Source organism: Dreissena polymorpha, chromosome 1, assembly GCF_020536995.1.
Source record: "Dreissena polymorpha isolate Duluth1 chromosome 1, UMN_Dpol_1.0, whole genome shotgun sequence".
In the NCBI taxonomy this organism is placed as follows: Eukaryota; Metazoa; Mollusca; class Bivalvia; order Myida; family Dreissenidae; genus Dreissena; species Dreissena polymorpha.
Genome location: NC_068355.1, coordinates 30,186,556 through 30,206,110, shown reverse-complemented (window position 1 = coordinate 30,206,110; position 19,555 = coordinate 30,186,556). Strand labels below are relative to the sequence as shown.

The following is a 19,555-nucleotide window of genomic DNA, read 5'->3' as shown; positions in this document are numbered from 1 at the left end:
TTGAGTTATCATCCAGAAACCATTTTTCTGTTTCGAGTCACTGTAACCTTGACCTTTGACCTAGTGACCTGAAAATCAATAGGGGTAATCTGCGAGTCATGTTCAATGTACCTATGAAGTTTCATGATCCTAGGTGTAAGCGTTCTTGAGTTATCATCCGGAAACCGTTTTACTATTTGGAGTCACTGTGACCTTGACCTTTGACCTAGTGACCTCAAAATCAATAGGGGTCATCTGCCAGTCATGAGCAATGTACCTTTGAAGTTTCATGATCCTAGGCATAAGCGTTCTTGAGTTATCATCCGGAAACCATTTGGTGGACGGACCTACCGACCTACCGACATGTACAAAACAATATACCCCCTTCTCTTCGAAGGGGGGCATACAAAAAACATAACACAAAGTATTTCATGTACAGCATTTTGATGGGTACATAAATGTAATATAATAAATATAATTGTAGTACATTCAACATACATTCATATCACATTATACAATACAAACTAAATTAATGTTGAATATAAGTATGTATATCAATTAACATAAAATATTGCACATATGAGAATAAAACAGAAAGTGCTGAATTGAATTGTATACGGAAAACTGATAATTCAGAGTTTACAACAATGACAACAAATATATATGTTATAAGCATTATTTATATTATGAGTTATGATTGGTTATGTCATTATATGAGATGTCATGTAAATATTTTAACCAGAGACCATATTTTTAATTCTTCTTCTGATCTAATTGTATTTCTGTAAATTTCAAAAGTTTGTTTCATACTGATAACAAGTCCGTAGTTTGAAGGAATTCTGGTTTTTTTCTTTGACAATAAAAGATATACCATTTAAGCTCTAGGCATACTATATTTAAATCATTCATTTTTGGATTAATAATTCCAAGTACTTGATCCTGACATGTAATGTGAATATGTATGCTTGGTCTACTTCTACGAGCAATATCAACAACAAATTCAATAATTTCCTGGGTATGTGGATAGTACCAGAACGATAGCATTATATTTTCAACTTTCAAATGACAGAATGTACATACATTATTAGCCACAATTGTCATTTTGAACATAAGGGATTTTGTCCCCAATATTCTGTGGACTATTCTGAACTGGAGCCATCTGATATAAGTTTCTTTAGTTATATTGAATACAAGTGCATGTACTTTTTTCCATTCAATATTTAAAAATGTTGAATTCCAGTTAGTATCACAAGCTGGAATGTCATTGTTTTTAATCTAAATGTTTTATAAATATGTTTCTCTTCTTTAGGGCTGGCTACTATTTTTTTATGTAAGTTGGTAATATAGGTCCTTGAGTGTTTTTGTCAAAATTTGGCAGGTCTTCAAAATTGTCAATGTATTTCTTTATTATGTTTATTAATCCTTTGTACAATAAAAAAGTTTACGTTTGATCCAACTTGTGTATCCAAAGATTCTTTGGAAATAAAGCAGTTTCTTTCTACCATTATGTCTCTCACGAAGGGAATACCTCTTTCATATAGACATTTGATATAGATATAGCTATTGCTAATTTTAAAATTATGATTATAAAAAAGAGGCATATCCAGAATATCATCACAATTCAATATTAGCAGCTTTTCAATATACAATATATACTTTTTCAAAACATCAAGCCAAAATTTATTTTTTAAGTGCAAGCATATTTTTTCGGCATACATTTTACCAGTATTGAATACTATTTTAAAATCTATTAACGATCTAGCCAGTGAATAACAATTTCCTTTGTAACAAAAAACTGTTAATTTGCCATATTGTTTATAGACGACCTTTATTTAAAGCCATGGATGGTTTTATGTAATATGCAAGGGGATGTTAATAACATTTACCACACATATCATGGATATTCTTTAACCCATAATGCCTAGCGTCTAGAAAAAAGGCCTTGGCAAACAGGGTAAACCCAGACGAGACGCCGCATGATGCGGCGTCTCATCTGGGTCTGCGCTGTTTGCTTAAAGGAATTTCTGTGAGAAATATTTTAAATATAGAAATAAATATACTAGACATCCCTAATTTTGGCAATAAATTGATCCAATTTAGAAGGATGGGAGAGTCCAGTGGCGCCTAGGCATAAATGGGTTAATCAACTGGTCTCTTTGTCTGACCACAAGTGTGTCTTGTTTACTTTAGTCTGGGGCATAATTTTGAATGTATTTAACCTATTTATGCCTAGTGGACTCTCCCATCCTTCAACATTGGATCAATTTATTTTCAAAATTAGGGATGTCTAGCATTTTTTTTTTTATTTCGAATAAATCTTACAGAATTGTCTTTAAGCAAACAGCGCAGACCCAGATGAGATGCCGCATCATGCAGCGTCTCATCTGGGTCTACAATGTTTGCCAAGTCCTTTTTTGTAGACGCTAGGCATAAATGGGTTAAGTTACCAACTTCAAACTTCATACATGGTTCAACTAGTTTTAAGGAACAGTTCTGTGCAATAGAAGCATTGTTTTATGGAGTTAATGCCCTTTGCCCGTAGCCCTTTTCCAGTATGAAAATGTTCTTGAAGATATGGAGTTGCAGTTCTTGTTGTATAAGAAATCATGTGGCTTGCATGTGTGGAGACTGAAATTAGTATCCCATGCTCAATGTCATTTTGCACATATATGAAAAACTATATAAAAAAAAAATCAGAAATAAATAAGCTGTGCTTTGGGAAAATAGGGCTTAATGTACATGTGTAACGCATTGCCTCAGATTTATAGCCTGTTAATGAGTCCGCACAGGCTAATCAGGGACAAAACATGCAGCTTTTATGGTATTATTTGTTTAAAGGAAGTTGCTTCTTATGGATAATCCACTCAAGGCAGAAAGTGTCGTCCCTGATTGAATGCACAGGCTAATCTGGGACGACAGTTTTACTTTACAAAAGTGCATTAAGCCCCATTTTCCCATTTCAAGGCTCAAATGAATATTGAAAGATGTGAAAATTTAGTGAGTGCAATGCAGAATCTTACCTGCAATCTGAAAGGATGCACTGAATCATATCTTCGCCCATGTATTTGTAAATAATTTTATGATTTTCTTATCATGGTTCAAACCATCAGTATCTGGAATCTAATCAGGGCCTGATTATTTTGTTGACAGAGGTATTAGTAGTATTGACAGTTCTGTAGATTATTGTGGTATAGGATTACTTGATCACAAATGGATGTAATTAATGCATTAACAGTCATTGAACAGATAGATACCAAAGTGGGCACCAAAGGAATTTCAAGGGATTTAAGGGGTTAGGGGTCTATGGTTGACCCTTCTGCCTTTAGTAAGAGTATTGTATTACATGTGAAACAAATGTTACTAAATTGATAAGCAGACTAAATGCATGTGATAAATTGAGTCGTGTTCTGAGAAATCTGGGCATAATGCATGTGAGTAAAGTGTCGCCCCAGATCTAAGACTGTGCAGACCGCACAGGCTAATCAGGGACAACACTTTCCACCTAATCTTGTTTTTCAGTAAGGAGGGACTTCCTTGAAACTAAAAATACAATAAAAGCGGAAAGTGTCGTCCCTGCGGACTGCACAGGCTAATCTGGGACGACACTTTGCGCACATGCATTATGCCAAGTTTTCTCAGAACACGACTCAATTTAAGTTCCAGGTTAGCCGGTCCTGTCTGCTTATCTTAATCAAGGATGACACTTTCGGCTTTTATGGATTTTTTTCATCAAATTGATGTTTTCATGTTTCCCAGTCTATCATGGAAACATATTGTTTTTTCCATGTCTGTCTGTTGGTTTGTTTGCATCAAACTTTAACATTGGCCATAACTTTTGCAATATTGAATATAGCAACTTGATATTTAGCATACATGTGTATCTCATGGAGCTGCACATTTTGAGTGGTGACAGGTCAAGGTCATCCTTCAAGGTCAAAGGTCAAATATATGGGGGGACATAGTGTTTCACTAACACATCTTGTTTCTAAATGAAAATTTAGTATAGGTGGAAAGTGTTGTTCCAAATTAACCTGTGTAAACTTAACAGTCTGATCTATGACAATTATTTTACCCACATGCATGAAGTCAGGTTTTCCCTAGAGACCTTTACATTTATCAATTAAATGCATACCAAGTCATAAAATTGGCTTTTAGTCTTTGTAACCCCAATCTAATTGGTTATAATAGCGTATTGAAACAAGAGCACCGCCTTGCGGGTGCAGACCGCTCATCTATTTTCTTTTTAAAGGTGAAGGGACTCTCATTTTCAATCACAAAGGAGGGAGGAGTGGAGTGAAGAGGGGTGTATAGTGTGGGGTTGTGGACATTTATTACATTATCTTCCAAAAAAGCGAAAAAAAAAAAAAAAAAAAAAAAAATCGGGGGGGGGGGGGGGGGGGGGGGGGGGGGTATAGTGTGAGGGTGTGGTGATAATTTGTGAGATGATCTTAAAAAAAAAAAAAAAAAAAAATTAAAAAAAAAAATTTGGGGGGTGGGGTGGGGTGGGGGGGGGTGGGGTGGGGGTTATAGTGTGAGGGTTGTGGTGGTCATTTGTGACATGATCTTAAAAAAAAAAAAAAAAAAAAAAAAAAAATTAAAAAAAATTGGGGGGGGGGGGAGGGGGGGGAGGGGGGGGAGGGCACGGGGGATGGTTTGGGTGAAGTCTATAGTGGTATGTCAGGTAAGAGTAGTTTCATCAAAGTATCAATCAAATCTAATCATAAATAAAGAAGTTATGGCAATTTTAGCAAAATTTAATAATTTGGCCTTGAGAGTCAAGGTCATTCAAAGGTCAAAGTAAAATTCAAGTTGCCAGGTACAGTAACCTCATGATAGCATGTAAGTATTTGAAGTTTGAAAGCAATAGCCTTGATACTTCGAGTGGATCGAAACACAAAATTTAACCATATATTAAAAGTTACTAAGTCAAAAAAGGGCCATAATTCCGTAACAATGACAACCAGAGTTATGCAACTTGTCCTTTTACTGTACCCTTATGATAGTTTGTGAGTGTTCCAAGTATGAAAGCAGTATCTATGATACTTTAGGGGTAAAGTGACCAAAACATAAATCTTAACCAAATTTTCAATTTTCTAAGTATAAAGGGCCCATAATTCCGTCCAAATGCCAGTCAGAGTTACATAACTTTGCCTGCACCGTCCCCTTATGATAGTTCATAAATCTTGCAAGTATGAAAGCAATAGCTTTGATACTGTAGGAATAAAGTGGACCTAAACACAAAACTTAATCATATTTTCGATTTTCTAAGTATAAAAAGGGCACATAATTCTGTCAAAATGCCAGTCAGAGTTACATTACTTTGCCTGCACAGTCCCCTTATGATAGTTAGTAAGTGTTGCAAGTATGAAAGAAATAGCTTTGATGCTTAAGGAATAAAATGGACCTAAACACAAAACTTAACCAAAATTGTCAATTTTCTAAGTATAAAAAGGGCACATAATTCTGTCAAAATGCATGCCAGAGTTATCTAACTTTGCCTGCCCAGTCCCCTCATGATAGTAAGTAAGTGTACCAAGTTTGAATGCAATAGCATTGATACTTACTGAGAAAAGTGGAACTAAACGCAAAACTTAACCAAAATTTTCCATTTTTTAAGTATAAAAAGGGCACATAATTCTGTCAAAATGCACGCCAGAGTTATCTAACTTTGCCTGCCTAGTCCCCTCATGATAGTAAGTAAGTGTACCAAGTTTGAATGCAATAGCATTGATACTTTCTGAGAAAAGTGGACCTAAACGCAAAACTTAACCGGACGCCGACGCCAACGCCGACGCCGACGCCGACGCCGACGCCAAGGTGATGACAATAGCTCATAATTTTTTTTCAAAAAATAGATGAGCTAAAAAAGAAAGCTTGTTATTATGTTGACATAAGCATTATGTCATAAGCATGATTTGATGCATTTGTATGTTAGTATATAATTCTAATTGTTCTTGACTTTGTGTACCTGAACATAAAGTCATTTAAGAAAATGCCTACTAACAAAACGCCCTTGAAAAAACTACATTTGTGTATGTGAGATGTATATGGGGCTGATGTTAGTCAATTATATTGTATAATGATTATGTGACAAACATAGGAGCAGAAGGAGAAGCGAAGAACATGGGGTTACTCAAATAATACACTAGTTGTACTTTAAATACATTTGTCTTATGTATATTAGGAAGTCCCTTAAACATGTGCTATCTAAATGTTCATTCTCGGTGCACTTTTCTTCAATCTAATCCTAGTGTAAGATCAGCGTTTCAGCAGTTGTTTTTTTAACTATTAGGAAACTTGATAAAGAAGCTTAGCTTATAACTATTTATTTAAACTCTAATGCATCGAAAGCCAAAAGCTCATAAACGAAATAAAAAATATTTATATTTGGTGTTATGTTATTAAAGAATTGGATAAGAACACAAATTTCTCTCCTGAGTTTCTTGAGATTAATTGTTTGCTTTATTTTTCAAAAATGCTTAATCCTTGGTAGGATAAGAGGATAAGTAAGTGGTATAAATGAGACACATTCTACGAAATCTGGGCTTAACACATGTTTGTAAAGTGTCGTTCCAGATTAGCCTCATTGCACAGTCCACAAAGGCTAATCAGGGACGACACTAGCTTTACCTTTATATTATTTACGTTTGAATTAAGTATCTTCTTTGCAATAAGCCAGTTATGGCGGAAAGTGTTGTCCCTGATTTGCCTTTGCAGACTGCACAGGCTGATCTGGGATGACACCTTATGCAAATGCCTTAATTTCCTTTTTCTTCGAGGGTGGTTTACATAGAGAAGATCTTTCCAATGTGTGGAAACCTTCAGATTGTTGAGCAGACACAGTATCAACCATGATATTATTACAGTCTTCCTGAAAAGGCCGGTCCTCCGGTCTTGTCCGGCAAAATTCTTTACGGTCCGGCGAAGTTTCTATTATCGCCGGTCCTTGTGACAGGCAAAAAAATGACTGAATACCGAAAAGTCATACTAGCCAAAAGAATGATAACACCCAATTAGAATAACTCTTTTCGTTAGTGTCGAGCCTTTTTGTAATTAAGAACACTATCGCGTCACTATAGTTCTTAGGAGTGCTCTCCCTTTGTTTTGTTTTTTTGAGAACGTCAATTTGATTGGTCCGATTATTATTATCTATCCATTTACAAAGGTTGTAACAAAAAACTACACATGAACAAAATGTCGTTGCCAACGTACTTCGATGGTGCTCAACCTGGCCATAAAAGAAAACTTACCGATGAAGAAAAAAAATAAAAAAATTGAAAGATTATGAAGCCAAGCGAGTTAACAGAACTTTTCAAACTAAGTGGATGACCGACCGAAGTTGGCTTCATTATGAAGAGTCAAGTAACAAAATGTTTTGTGACATATGTAAACACGATCAAATGCGATGCAAGTCAACAAATCCATTCGTTGTCGGATGTTGTAATTTTAGGATATCAGCGATAATTGACCATGAAAAATCAATCCCACACAGCCACGCCATAACAGCCAAGAAGGCAAAGGAGATGTCACCACCAGAAAAAAACAAATCCCAAGCAGGCAATGCCTTAATGAAGACGACACAGATTGTGATTCGGATGATTGTGTTGACTTTCAAAACAAAGAATGCAACACCAATCTTGTTATGTCATTTTGTTCCGAGTCTAATTAGAAAGTGTTTTTGGTTTTACTCTATCAAGTGTACTGAGACACAGGCTGCGCAATGTTTGTAATAAATATGAGTTAAACTTTACTAAATTCTTCAGTAATAAACTCACGCTGTTCGGACAGGTGAATTTTTGTCCGGACAGGCAAACTTTTCCAGCAGCCTGTCCTGTTGACAGGCACCTTTTGGGACTTTTCAGGAAGCCTGTTATTAAGCTTGTTTAACCCATTTATGCCTAGTGGACTCTCCCATCCTTCTAAATTGGATCAATTTATTTCCAAAATTAGGGATGTCTAGTATATTTATTTCTAGATTTAAAATATTTCTTAGAGAAATTCCTTTAAGCAAACAGGGCAGACCCTGATGAGACGCCGCATGATGATGCCATCATGTGGCGTCTCATCTGGGTCTACGCTGTTTGCCAAGGTCTTTTTTGCTAAACGCTAGGCATAAATGGGTTAATAGTTCTAGCAACTTAAATTATACTTTTAAAAGGGAAATCAAGTTGAAACAATATAGACCATTTTTAGTTAGTTATATGTTGTTTTTTTTGCAAACCATATCATACCCAACCAACACCCATTACCAGTGACAATTGGGTAACTGTGCCTTTGATGAGAATGATGAATGATTCTGAGGAAAAAATGCAAGTTACACGTGACTAATAGCATTATTACCATTCCAACCGGTCTCTAACAGGGTTGTCTAATTAGGTTACACAGCAAACAGAGAAGCTCCCATTTATTAACAGAATGATAATAAGCCATTTCTACCAGAATGATAATTTGCCTATTTCTCCAAATTGGAGGTATTCTCCCCATTCCATTTCTGCCAAGTGATTACCCAATTTATCCTCCTGTTAGCTCATAACAAGCTATTGTTAATTGGCTTCATGAGATAATAACTGTTCATTTCCCCATCTCTCCCATTCACAAGCTATCTATAGATCACAGCTATCTTATTTTCAGGAAACTGATTTAGATACAAGATGTTACTTCTTGGTATTGCTGTAAGTACTACATGGGAAGTTGGTACTTATACATAGTACGACCTAATTATTTTTTTGTTGTTGTTGGTTTTGGTATTCCTCCCTTAAAATAATTTGAAAATCCAAAAAGACATCAACAGTATGAATAATTTCACAAAACAAAAAGTAGAAAAAGATTTGCTCCGTGGACAGAGAACTTGCCCTTGATTGGTCCTTGTTGGCTCAGGTACTACTTAACTCTTTCAGTGCTGGAACCGAATTTTGAAGGCCTTTGCAAACAGGTTGGATCAAGATGAGACGCCACAGAACGTGGCGTCTCATCAGGATCCAAACTGTTTGCTATTCTGATAGTATTCTTTGAAAAAAATATAAAAAAATGCTATTTTGAGAAATTCAGCAGACGACATTTTAGCAGACGACAAATTTCCCAGCATGCAAAGGGTTAAAAGTACTCTGGAATTTTATATTCAAGTTGATTGTTACCTAGCTTACAAAGGACAGCTAAGATGTAAAGCTGGATTAGACAGCTATGCTGAAAAATACTTTGTGTGGACACAACTTTGAATTATAGATGAGTTGAAAAAGTGCCCCTTTACCATTTAGATACGTATTTTGACGCATTTGTAGTCCCATAGAAAGTTAAATTTAATTGAAGACCTTTCTTACTAGATTCAAGTTTCTTAAAGGCTACATTTCCAACCCTTAGTTAATGAACAGCAAACAGCATAAAACCTGAACAGACTGCGAGTTCCTCGCAGGCTGTTCTGGTTTAATGCTGTTTGCAAAATCCATTTTCACTTTGCTTCTTATGGGGGAAACGGTTAACAGAAAACAAAAATTCTATTGAAGTGTCATCATTTTTGTATGAACACAAATCAACAAATTTCTTACATGCTTCAATTCCAAGACTACTTCTGGTGACAAATTATTGTTCTTATCAACTACTTTTATAACAGAACTATATACATTTCTTTTCTTTTTTTAATTAAGCTTTTGGCTTTTGATGCAATAGGTTTTTAATTGATAGTTGTAAGCTGAGCATCCTTGTCAGCTTGAAGTTCTTCAAAAGTTTGAATTATGGTTCAGTAATATAAAACTTTGTAGAGAGATGAAGACCTTTTGAATGTAACTAATTTATCCTGCTTAATTTGATATTTTGATTTATCATTTTTCACCACAAGAAACTATCGGAAACGTGCTCTAATAGGACGATTGATAATGGGACTGAATAAGAATTCAGAAGGTGTGATATTTAAGAAATAGTAAATCCCACTGAGGTCCCTATGGCATTATAGTGACCAGCCAGGCAGCCACAAACCCTATATGGACCGAAGCCGTAGGCTGAGGTCCATATACAGTTTTGGCTGTCTGGCTGGTCACTATAATGCCATTGGGACTGAAGTGGAGTTTACTATTTCTTATATTACACCGAAGAGTATCCCCTGTATCACTGTACAGTGTTAAACCGGCTTTCCGTAGTTTTATTTTTCATGCAACTGAATGCGCAAACGATGACGTAAATTGTGTGACGTAGTTTCTTTGACGAAACATTCCAGTTGGAGCTAAATGCTCTGGATGTTTAGGACATGTCGGACGTGCTATTTTGTTAACAGTTAGTTATTTGTTTAAGGCATCAAACGAATGCAAAACGTATTTTGGATTGTGTGTTTATCATACATTATGTAAACTTCGATAGGAATACAATAAAATAGTGTGATTTAAAATGAGTTTCGATAAAGGGATGGAAGAATAGAAAATGGAAGTGAATATCGTTTCGACTTTATTGTTTTAAACATTGTATTAACGTTAACGTTGGCATTGAGGTTAGCGTGTCGTTTATTCTAAATTAAGTTTTTTTTTGTACTCTTGTTAAAGCTGAAATAGTGTCAATGCTGTTCAATGACGCGTCAACACAGTGCACATATAGCGGTGTGTAACCCCGAAGGTCCATATACAAAAAAATAGTGACCGGTCCATATACTCTAAGGTTTTTCGATCGCATTTTACAGACTGAAACCGGTCATATAGATATAGAAGGACCAATATCTCTGAGGTGTAATATTGACAAATATATCACCAGCAAGCGCTACTTATGTATTCCGTATGACACAAAAGTGCATTTTAATGACATTGAGCACTGGTTATTTGAAACCCTTGGTGTCGACAACATGGTACGGCCATTAACAATAAACAGGTGACAAATTTCATAACGGTTGCTAAGATATTAAAATGTCACTGATTAAAAGGATGATATTAATGAATCGAGAGCTTACCAAAGAGGCATGTTGCTTTTGATGTAAAAATGTGGAAAATATGTAAATATTAAACAAAAAATTATGGGGCCATAACAATAAGTGTCTGAGGCATAAATTGCTCTAAAGCCTTTATGCGAGCTTGAAAGAGAAAGACTGAATCATTACAGGCCTGACCAGTAAGGTGTTAACCCTTTCAGTGCGGGAACCGAATTTTAAAGGCCTTTGCAAACAGTTTGGATCCAGATGAGACACCACAGAGTGTGGCGTCTCATCAGGATCCAAACTGTTTGCTATTATGATAGTATTCTTTGAAAAAAATCGAAGAAAATGCTTATTTTAGAAATTCAGCAGACGACATTTTAGCAGACGACAAATTTCCCAGCATGCAAAGGGTTAAAGCTCTTGTGTGTTTCATTACGTTTTAAGATATCCAATTTGTCAATAAACAGCTAGGTTAAAAAATAACCTTTGAATTTTGTTTGATTGATAAAGAATAATTTATTTTTTTTGCTTACGAAGATCTGTTGAAAAGATTTATGTGATGTGAAATGTCCAATGGTTACGAAAATTACCGATCGTCATTTTTCTGAAAAACAGCATGTCGCGGTTTACAAAAAACAAATGACTGCACCCAAATAATTTAATGTTACTGACTATAACGGGTTGATACATGTATGATTTTGCTTCTCATTTAGTAAAGTGACAATATCAAGGCCGACACACTTGAACTATGAAGGATATTCTGTCCTTTGGCCTATGTCTATCAATGCAGTGTATATAAATATGATCGGCAACTTCCTAAACCAATCAGAAAATGTAGACAGGCACAAAATGTTTTTAAAATTCTTATTTCTGCAAATATTCTACCACATAATGACATTTCTTGTGTATACCAATAAATAAATGATTTTCAAGCAATAGCACGTTGATTTCAATCAGGAACACTGTCTATAACAGTGAAAACAAATATTCCAATCTTTTTGGTTTACAATTTTTGTGATGTAAATAGCTTGCATGCAGCATGAAATTGAATGTTCTGTCAGATAAGTGTTTTGACTTTCTGGAGTGGGTGATTTCAGACTGTTTAATCCAACTAGAAAAGAGCTCTTAAAGTTAGTTAGACTCATGTAAAGTGAAGTAATAAAGAACCACTTTTGGTAAACAACCCAAATGTGACCTCCCTTGTTGGATCATGCTACATTTGGAAATGGATTGACATATACGAGTAATGCCAGTCCAAGGGAGATAACTCAAAATTAATTTTTTTACCAAACTTCTCTGTTGGTCCAGGAATTATTACTTAATTTCACTTCATGGAATTGTAGAAGTTCTTAATGTCTTTATTAAACTGAAATACATACTGAATATACTTTTAGAAATGAACTAAAGTCATAAACATGATGTTTGAGGTAAATATATGGAATTTATGAAATACTCATTCAAAATAATTTGACCACATTAATACTGGTGATAAATAACAGGCTTGATAATGAATTGCTTAGAACAACTTGCTATTATCTGGAATTAAAAAATAATTGTCTTAAACTTCAATGTTCAACACAAATTTTCAACACACAGTATCAAATATGGATTTCTTCTCAATTGGGTAAGGACTGCAAAGACATGTCCAAATTTTCATGTGGTTTAAAGAAAGATGTCAAAAGCCAAAAGTGGTACTTGAAAGGACAGGCAACACACATTTGACAGCAGACAATGACTGATCACAATATCCCATACCTTAGAACTTAAACCACAGTTCATAATCTTTGATTGGGCTGCATGCCATTGAGGCTGTTACTGTTATTGATATCAAGGTTATCTTACCTGACAAGACTTGGCTTGTTATTCTTGACTTGACAATTATCCCTGCCGCAGTCACTTCCACCTCAACAAGTTGGAGGTCAGTACAGGTCCAGTGGCTGACTTAAGTTCAATTCCTGCTGCTCACTAGACAACTATTCCAACTTAAGTCACTTCCACCAAGACATGCTGGAGGTCCGTACATGTCTAGTGTCTTGATTTAGTCCTGGTACCACTACTCACTAGACTACTATTCCAACTTAAGTCACTTCCACCAAGACATGATGGAGGTCCGTACATGTCTAGTATCTTGATTTAGTTCTGGTACCACTACTCACTAGACTACTATTCCAACCAGTCAATGTCACCTAGACACTGGATCTTGTCAGTAGATTTCCAGGATCTGATTTAAGTTCAATTATTAATTCTGCTGCTCAACAGAAACTATAACAACTACACTCACTTCCACATGGACAGGAAACAGGTAAGTAGATGTCCAGTGTCTGGCTAGAATTCCATTTATTCTCAATACCCACAGAACATCTTTCACTGACTGACCAATCTGTCTCCAGAACATCAACTGTGAATATACAAAAACAAAAATGAATGAGATAATGAATCTGATTTTTGTAAGTAAAATTGTTTGTAAACAAATCCATTTTGTTCACTACATACATGTACTAAGTAGACCACCTGTTAAGGCAAAAAGTGCACCTAAAAGATAAGCAGGTTTTTGCAAAAATTATACCTGTATCTACATTGTATTTATATTCTTTATTAAATACCAAACGCTACTTTGAAATCATGAATCATAGGATAAACAATGTTCCAACTTTTATTGAGTTGAGTGTTGTTTTTTTCAAATGTTTGTATAGCTCGATTAAATAAGATTTGAACAAGAGCTGTCAGAGGACAGCGCGCTCAACTATTCAAGTGCTTGACAGTATAACGTAAGCCATCATGGGGAAATTGTTCATATTCAATAATTTATTAGACGATCTTTCAAAAATAAAAAAGGAAAAAATCATTTTATTTTTTTTTGGGGGGGGGGGGGGAGGGTTGAGAGGGGGTATAATGTGGGGTGTGGTCATTTATTAGACAATCTTTATTGTTTGGGTGGAATCCATTGTGGTATTCAAGTAAGTGTTGTTTTGTCAAAGTAATAATAAAATGTGATCATAAATAAAGAACTTATGGCAATTTAAGCAAAATGTTCAATTATCTAAGTGTTAAAGGGGCCATAATTATGTCAAAATGCTTGATACAGTAGTCTGCTCTTGTTTATAGGTTGGGGTCACGTTGGTAAACAAGTATGTAACATATAAAAGCAATATGTCAAAGGATATAGGAAATATTTGGGGTAGTACGCAAACTTTAACATAGTTTTATCAATAATATGCATTCTAAGTATAAAAGGGGCAATAAATATGACAAAATGCTTGATAGAGTTGTCTGCTCTTGTTTATAGGTTGGGGTGATGTTGTTAAACAAGTATGCAAAATATAAAAGCAATATGTCAAGGGACAAAGAAAATATTTGGGGTAGTGCGAAAACTTTAACATTTGCACGCTAACGCAGACGCTAACGCTAACGCAGAAACTCACGCTGACGCCGGGGCGAGTAGGATAGCTCCACTATATATATTTCATATATAATAGTCGAGCTAAAAATTGGTTACCAATTGTTGAAGACATTACTAGGTTTTCTAGTTTTTGACCACAATTGACTCTAATTCAGACATACACTGTAGCCTTTATAATGACAAGATGAAGTTTCAATAAGATTTATAATTTAATAATGATTAATAAAACAGTACATTTGGATTTCATTTTGTATATAAATAAATACTAATAATGTTAGTGTTATTGTGTACTTAAATTTATCCCACGAGTGAAGAAAGGTTTACATGGCGAGGCTTGCCGAGGCTTGTAAGCCTTTCTGAGACGAGTGGGATAAATTTAAGTACAAAATCACACTAACATAGTATTCTATTTATCCTACAATATTTTTTGTATTTAATTTATTTCTGATGCAATAAAAATAGCAGACTTTAATTTATAAAATAAAAGTAAAAACACATTAAAATAGCTGAATCTAACATTGCATAGTAATATTATTTGTGATCTTTCCCGTTTACGGAACTCGAAATAGTCCTTAAGAATTACACGCAAAAGAAGAGAAAGGAGACAAAATATCGCTTTACTCCTCGATTCAAATTTAATCAGCGTTCCAAATGTTACACATTCAAGTAGAACACAGCCGTTTGTGTTCAAACTACAATTCTGGTTTCATCACTGTAAAATACCGAAAACAAAATGGCTGCCATTTTTAAATTTACAAAATGTGTAGAAATCTACGTGAAGTTGTGTAGATCTTCTAACCATGTTTATTTTCGTAAAGTTTAATTTGCTTCCATGACGAGTTAAAATTCTGGACACATTTCTTCATCGCCATCCATCTTTTCCATTTTAACGCACTGGATGCAAGCTGCTGAGACAATTCTTTGTGAATAGACATTCTTTGATTGACTGACAAAGTAAAGACTTATTAATCAAAGAAATTACCCTTTTAACTCAACATCGATTTCCTTCGAACAGTTAAAGAAAAATTCACTGATACTTTTTTTAAATTTAATCCATCAATTGTTCAACAAAACATCGCGTTATTCGAGTACATTCGACATTTTAACTAAATCAAAAATGCAATCTCACCAGTTTCATTCCAGTTTTATATCCCAACACTGTTATTCACATTCATAATATTATATCCAACGTAAACACACACAATAACCCTTGGATGCTTAAAAAATATTTAATTGTGAAATAAAAACCCTCCAATTCCGAATTTATGTTGTCCTTAAATCAAACGCGTCTAGCTACTTTCGTCATTTAAATTACGTCACACGAGATACGTCATAAATTGCGTAATCAATTGAATGAAAACAAAAGTACGGAAAGCTGGTTCTTCATAAATTTTAGTGAAGAACCAAAATAGTATTATAGTATGACTCAAAACCTGAGCCAATCTATAATTTAGTATAAAAGTGAGATATATATTTTAGACGTTAATACACGGCTGAGCCGGGCCAGGCAATGATAATCGGCCCCATGTTGCAAACTAGGGTTATGCCCCCTGCGGGCCGATTATCACTGCTCGGCCCATCTCAGCCGTGTATTATCCTCTAAATAATCCATCGTAAACACACACACTTGTTAACTCGTTAAACAACTGCGTACCCAATGACCTGAATGACGCAATCAGGGATGAAAGGCCAAAAAAAGTAGTCCCTATGTTATAAAAATAAATGTGGAATAAACCTCATCTAAAAATAACCGTGGAGAAAACCTTATCTTTTCTTTATGAGTCGTATTTGTTCTATAAAATAATTTAGCTGTAGGATTAATGATTATTTTGTTATGATTTACATAATAATGCAATAAAGTATCAATATCTTCACATCTTGAATCATGATGAAGTTAAATGTTATATTTTATTATGTTTGGGTTTTAAATTATGCATATTCTCTTATACATGGTGTTGATCTAATATGTTATTATTATAGTTTGTTCCCTTAACATTCTTGCAGTAATGTTTTGTTGTAAGATATAATAATCAATAAAAGTTTAAGAAATAGTTTCTCTTTTCTTTATGTTATTACCCTCGCCATAGGTGGACGGATATAGTTTTAGCATTGTCTGTCCGGAACAATATCTCAGAATTGCTTGAACCAATTTCATGGAAATTGATATAAGTGTATATATCATTATAGAATGATGTGTGTAAAATGATGTTGCAATTCATTTGCAAATAACAGAGTAATGGCCTTTTTTGCTTGAAAATAATCACACTATTGTGTCTGGAGCGAAATCTTGGAACTGCTTGTGCAGATTTCATTTAAACTTGGAATGAGTGTACATATTGATAAGAGGATGGTAAAGGTCAAATTGTCACTCAAACAATTGGTCAATAATGGAGTTATGGCCACTTTTTACATAAAAATACATGTTTATAATATTGGTATTTTAACTGCTTTTTGGATTTGATTGAACCTTTATTTAAGTGTATTATGTATGAATCTAAAGCAGTAGTTGTTTACAGAATTTGGCGTTGCAAGCATGTGGCGTGTGGTATCAATTTAACAAATGTGCTTGTTTGTTTATATTTTTATTAGGGATGGCAACGAATACCGATTTCGGTATTCGAATATTTGGTCATCCTTCCGAACGAATATTCGGATATTCGGTCAACATCTGTTGAAAAAAAGTCAACTTTGTTTACCGTACCATTACTCCATGAATTCTACTTTACAAAACAAAAATAAATTGTACTTATTTACAGTATAACATTATTAGGGGCGAAGATTTCCGACCAGAGTTCCGACAAATTGGGGAACTGCGCAGCCTGACAGAACTGATGTACCCTTGCTTGCAGTTACTGTTACAGCAACAGAGAAGGTACAGCAGAATATACACCAAGGTCTGCTGTTGTCCGACGATGCGTTATCCGTCGGCGTATTACCCGACAGGTAAATGAGACAAAATACCACAATCCTCGTAGCAAATATTAAATGCTTAGCAGTAAGTTTTATATAATTACAATTAACAGCAAACGTCGTATAAATAAAACTGTATCCACTAATAAACGGTTTTATGAATCGCAATTGGTTCTAAGTTATGTAAAAACGCAATGCGGATAGGAATTGTGCCCTTTGGTTGACTCATTTTGCATAACGGGTCAGCCAATCGGGGGAATTGTGCCAATAGGTTGCCCAATTTTGTGTAACGGGTCAGCCAATCGTGCGCTGTGATCTGAGTCATGTTCACTTGACAGTTAACATTTCCCGCGCCTAGCGTGCCCTTCTCGCGACTAAGAGAACGCTTTTAAAAGAAAGTTGCTTAAAAAAAACACTTCCATTTCACCCCCGGCATTTTTTTTCATGTCGCCTTCCATGTGTGCTTTTAACTCATGCCTTTAACATTGTCATTATTAATTAAGACTAATTAAGATTTTGTGTTCAAGTTAACGACATTTTGCAATACAAGTCCTAAGATTGGTTTTCTGTATATTCTTCGTCACTCCATCCTAATCCCCAGGTGGTGTAAGTCACTATGTTAGTGGAAAGGCAATTCCTAAAATTATCTGGGAACTATTTAAAGAAGCTACTTACGTTTTCTGATCGTGTGCGCATATTTATAATACAACGCATGCTTCTTAATTAACTAATAGTTTGATAATAATTGGTAGTAATCTTTGAAAAATAAATAACATACAATTTAATTAAACTCCCTGTGTACGTCAGATATTTGCGTTAGTAGTTAAATTAGTTAAAGTGTACCCAGATAATTAAATACAACGCTATAACTATTAAAATTATGATACTATTTGTATGATAAAATCTTCAGACCGAATATTCGACTGGCAGTTAGAAAATCGACTGATCACGCTGAGGAAGAGCTGGTGTGGTTGCTGCAACAGTTTCAGACAACACCCACACTGGTCAAGACTATAATATTCTGCAAGTGTGTAATTTTAATTCAATTCAATTCTGTTTTAATCAGAATGTTGGCTTGTTTGTTTAAAATTTATGTATGATGTACAATAGTGTGAAGATCTTTGTAATTGGGTAAACTACACTGTACTATGCTTTTCTATGTCTGTGTTCCTATAAAAAAAAATCTTATATTACATGTATGTCAAAAAGATCTTCCTTTTGCGATTTCAGGTCGTACAGGTGTGTATATCATGTGTGGTCATGGTTGGTTATTCAACTTGGTGACACGTCTTACGACGGGGAGCACCGTAGCTACAACCGCGTTGTTGAAATGTTTACATCTTCAACAACGGACGCCACGAAGGAGAGGATTTCTAAATGATTTCCGGGCCGGAAGAGTAAGCGTTGTTGTGGCAACAGTCGCCTTTGGGCTTGGAGTAAGTTACTTTCACAATGATTATAACTCACTTCGACATTTTTTTCTCAATAAAACTATTATTTACTTAGTTAATAAAGTTTCTCTTATTCAATTTTGCTCAATCACGTTCATACCATATAAATTAAACTTGTATATCGTACGAAGTTAAAACATGAGTATGTATTTTTATTTAAAAAAAAGGTAAATCTTGATACTCAACAATGACATTTATTTTCTGTGATGGTAGATCGACATTCCGGACGTGTGGCTCGTGGTCCACTGGGGCGCACCGCGCTCTATCCTGTCTTACTGGCAGAGCCGGTAGCGATGGAGATCCCGCTCTTGCTCTAGTTTTCGCGTACCCTCGGTCCATAACGGATTGCCATGACGCTATGAAGACCATGGTGAATGGGACGGAATGCGTCAGACGTACCGTTCTGAAGGAGCTAAGAACTAAAGACATGAATCCTATTCCTGCCCAAGGCGATGGTTGTCAAGATGACACATGTGAAGTGTGTGTTTGCCAGTTGTGTATTTGTTGTAACAGATGCTCACGAAGCTGTACATGTTTTGGAGCGTGTCCGGACAAACTATTATGAAGTTCTCTTTATGTTGATTGTTTTGTGACCATTATCATGGGTTTAGCATTATTTCGATTGATTTTTTCTAGTAAATGTATGTCCATAATTAACACTTACACTGAATAGTACTAGTAGTGCTTATTTCACTGTTTACTGGCAGGTAGTAACATTTGTGCATGACATTGTTGATATTTATAATTATAATTGCCAAAGTACTTTGTCATTGGGGATACACAGCGTTGGGACAAGAACCAATTAATATGGTAGCATATTTTTCATTTGACGTGTTAGACTTGTTTCAATGTTCAATGTAGATGTATTCATTTTAACATGCTATTTTCATTGATGAAGTAAAGTTTTCTAATGTTGATGTGATCGTT

At 35.1% G+C, this 19,555-nt stretch overlaps 1 long non-coding RNA gene across 1 annotated transcript; it reads left to right on the top strand.

Annotated features, from left to right (window-relative positions):
* Positions 1–18,485: 18,485 nt before the first annotated feature.
* Positions 18,486–19,169, top strand: LOC127874995 (uncharacterized). The gene is made up of 2 exons (XR_008047208.1): positions 18,486–18,613; positions 18,842–19,169. It is a non-coding gene; the product is annotated as an uncharacterized LOC127874995 (long non-coding RNA).
* Positions 19,170–19,555: the final 386 nt, after the last annotated feature.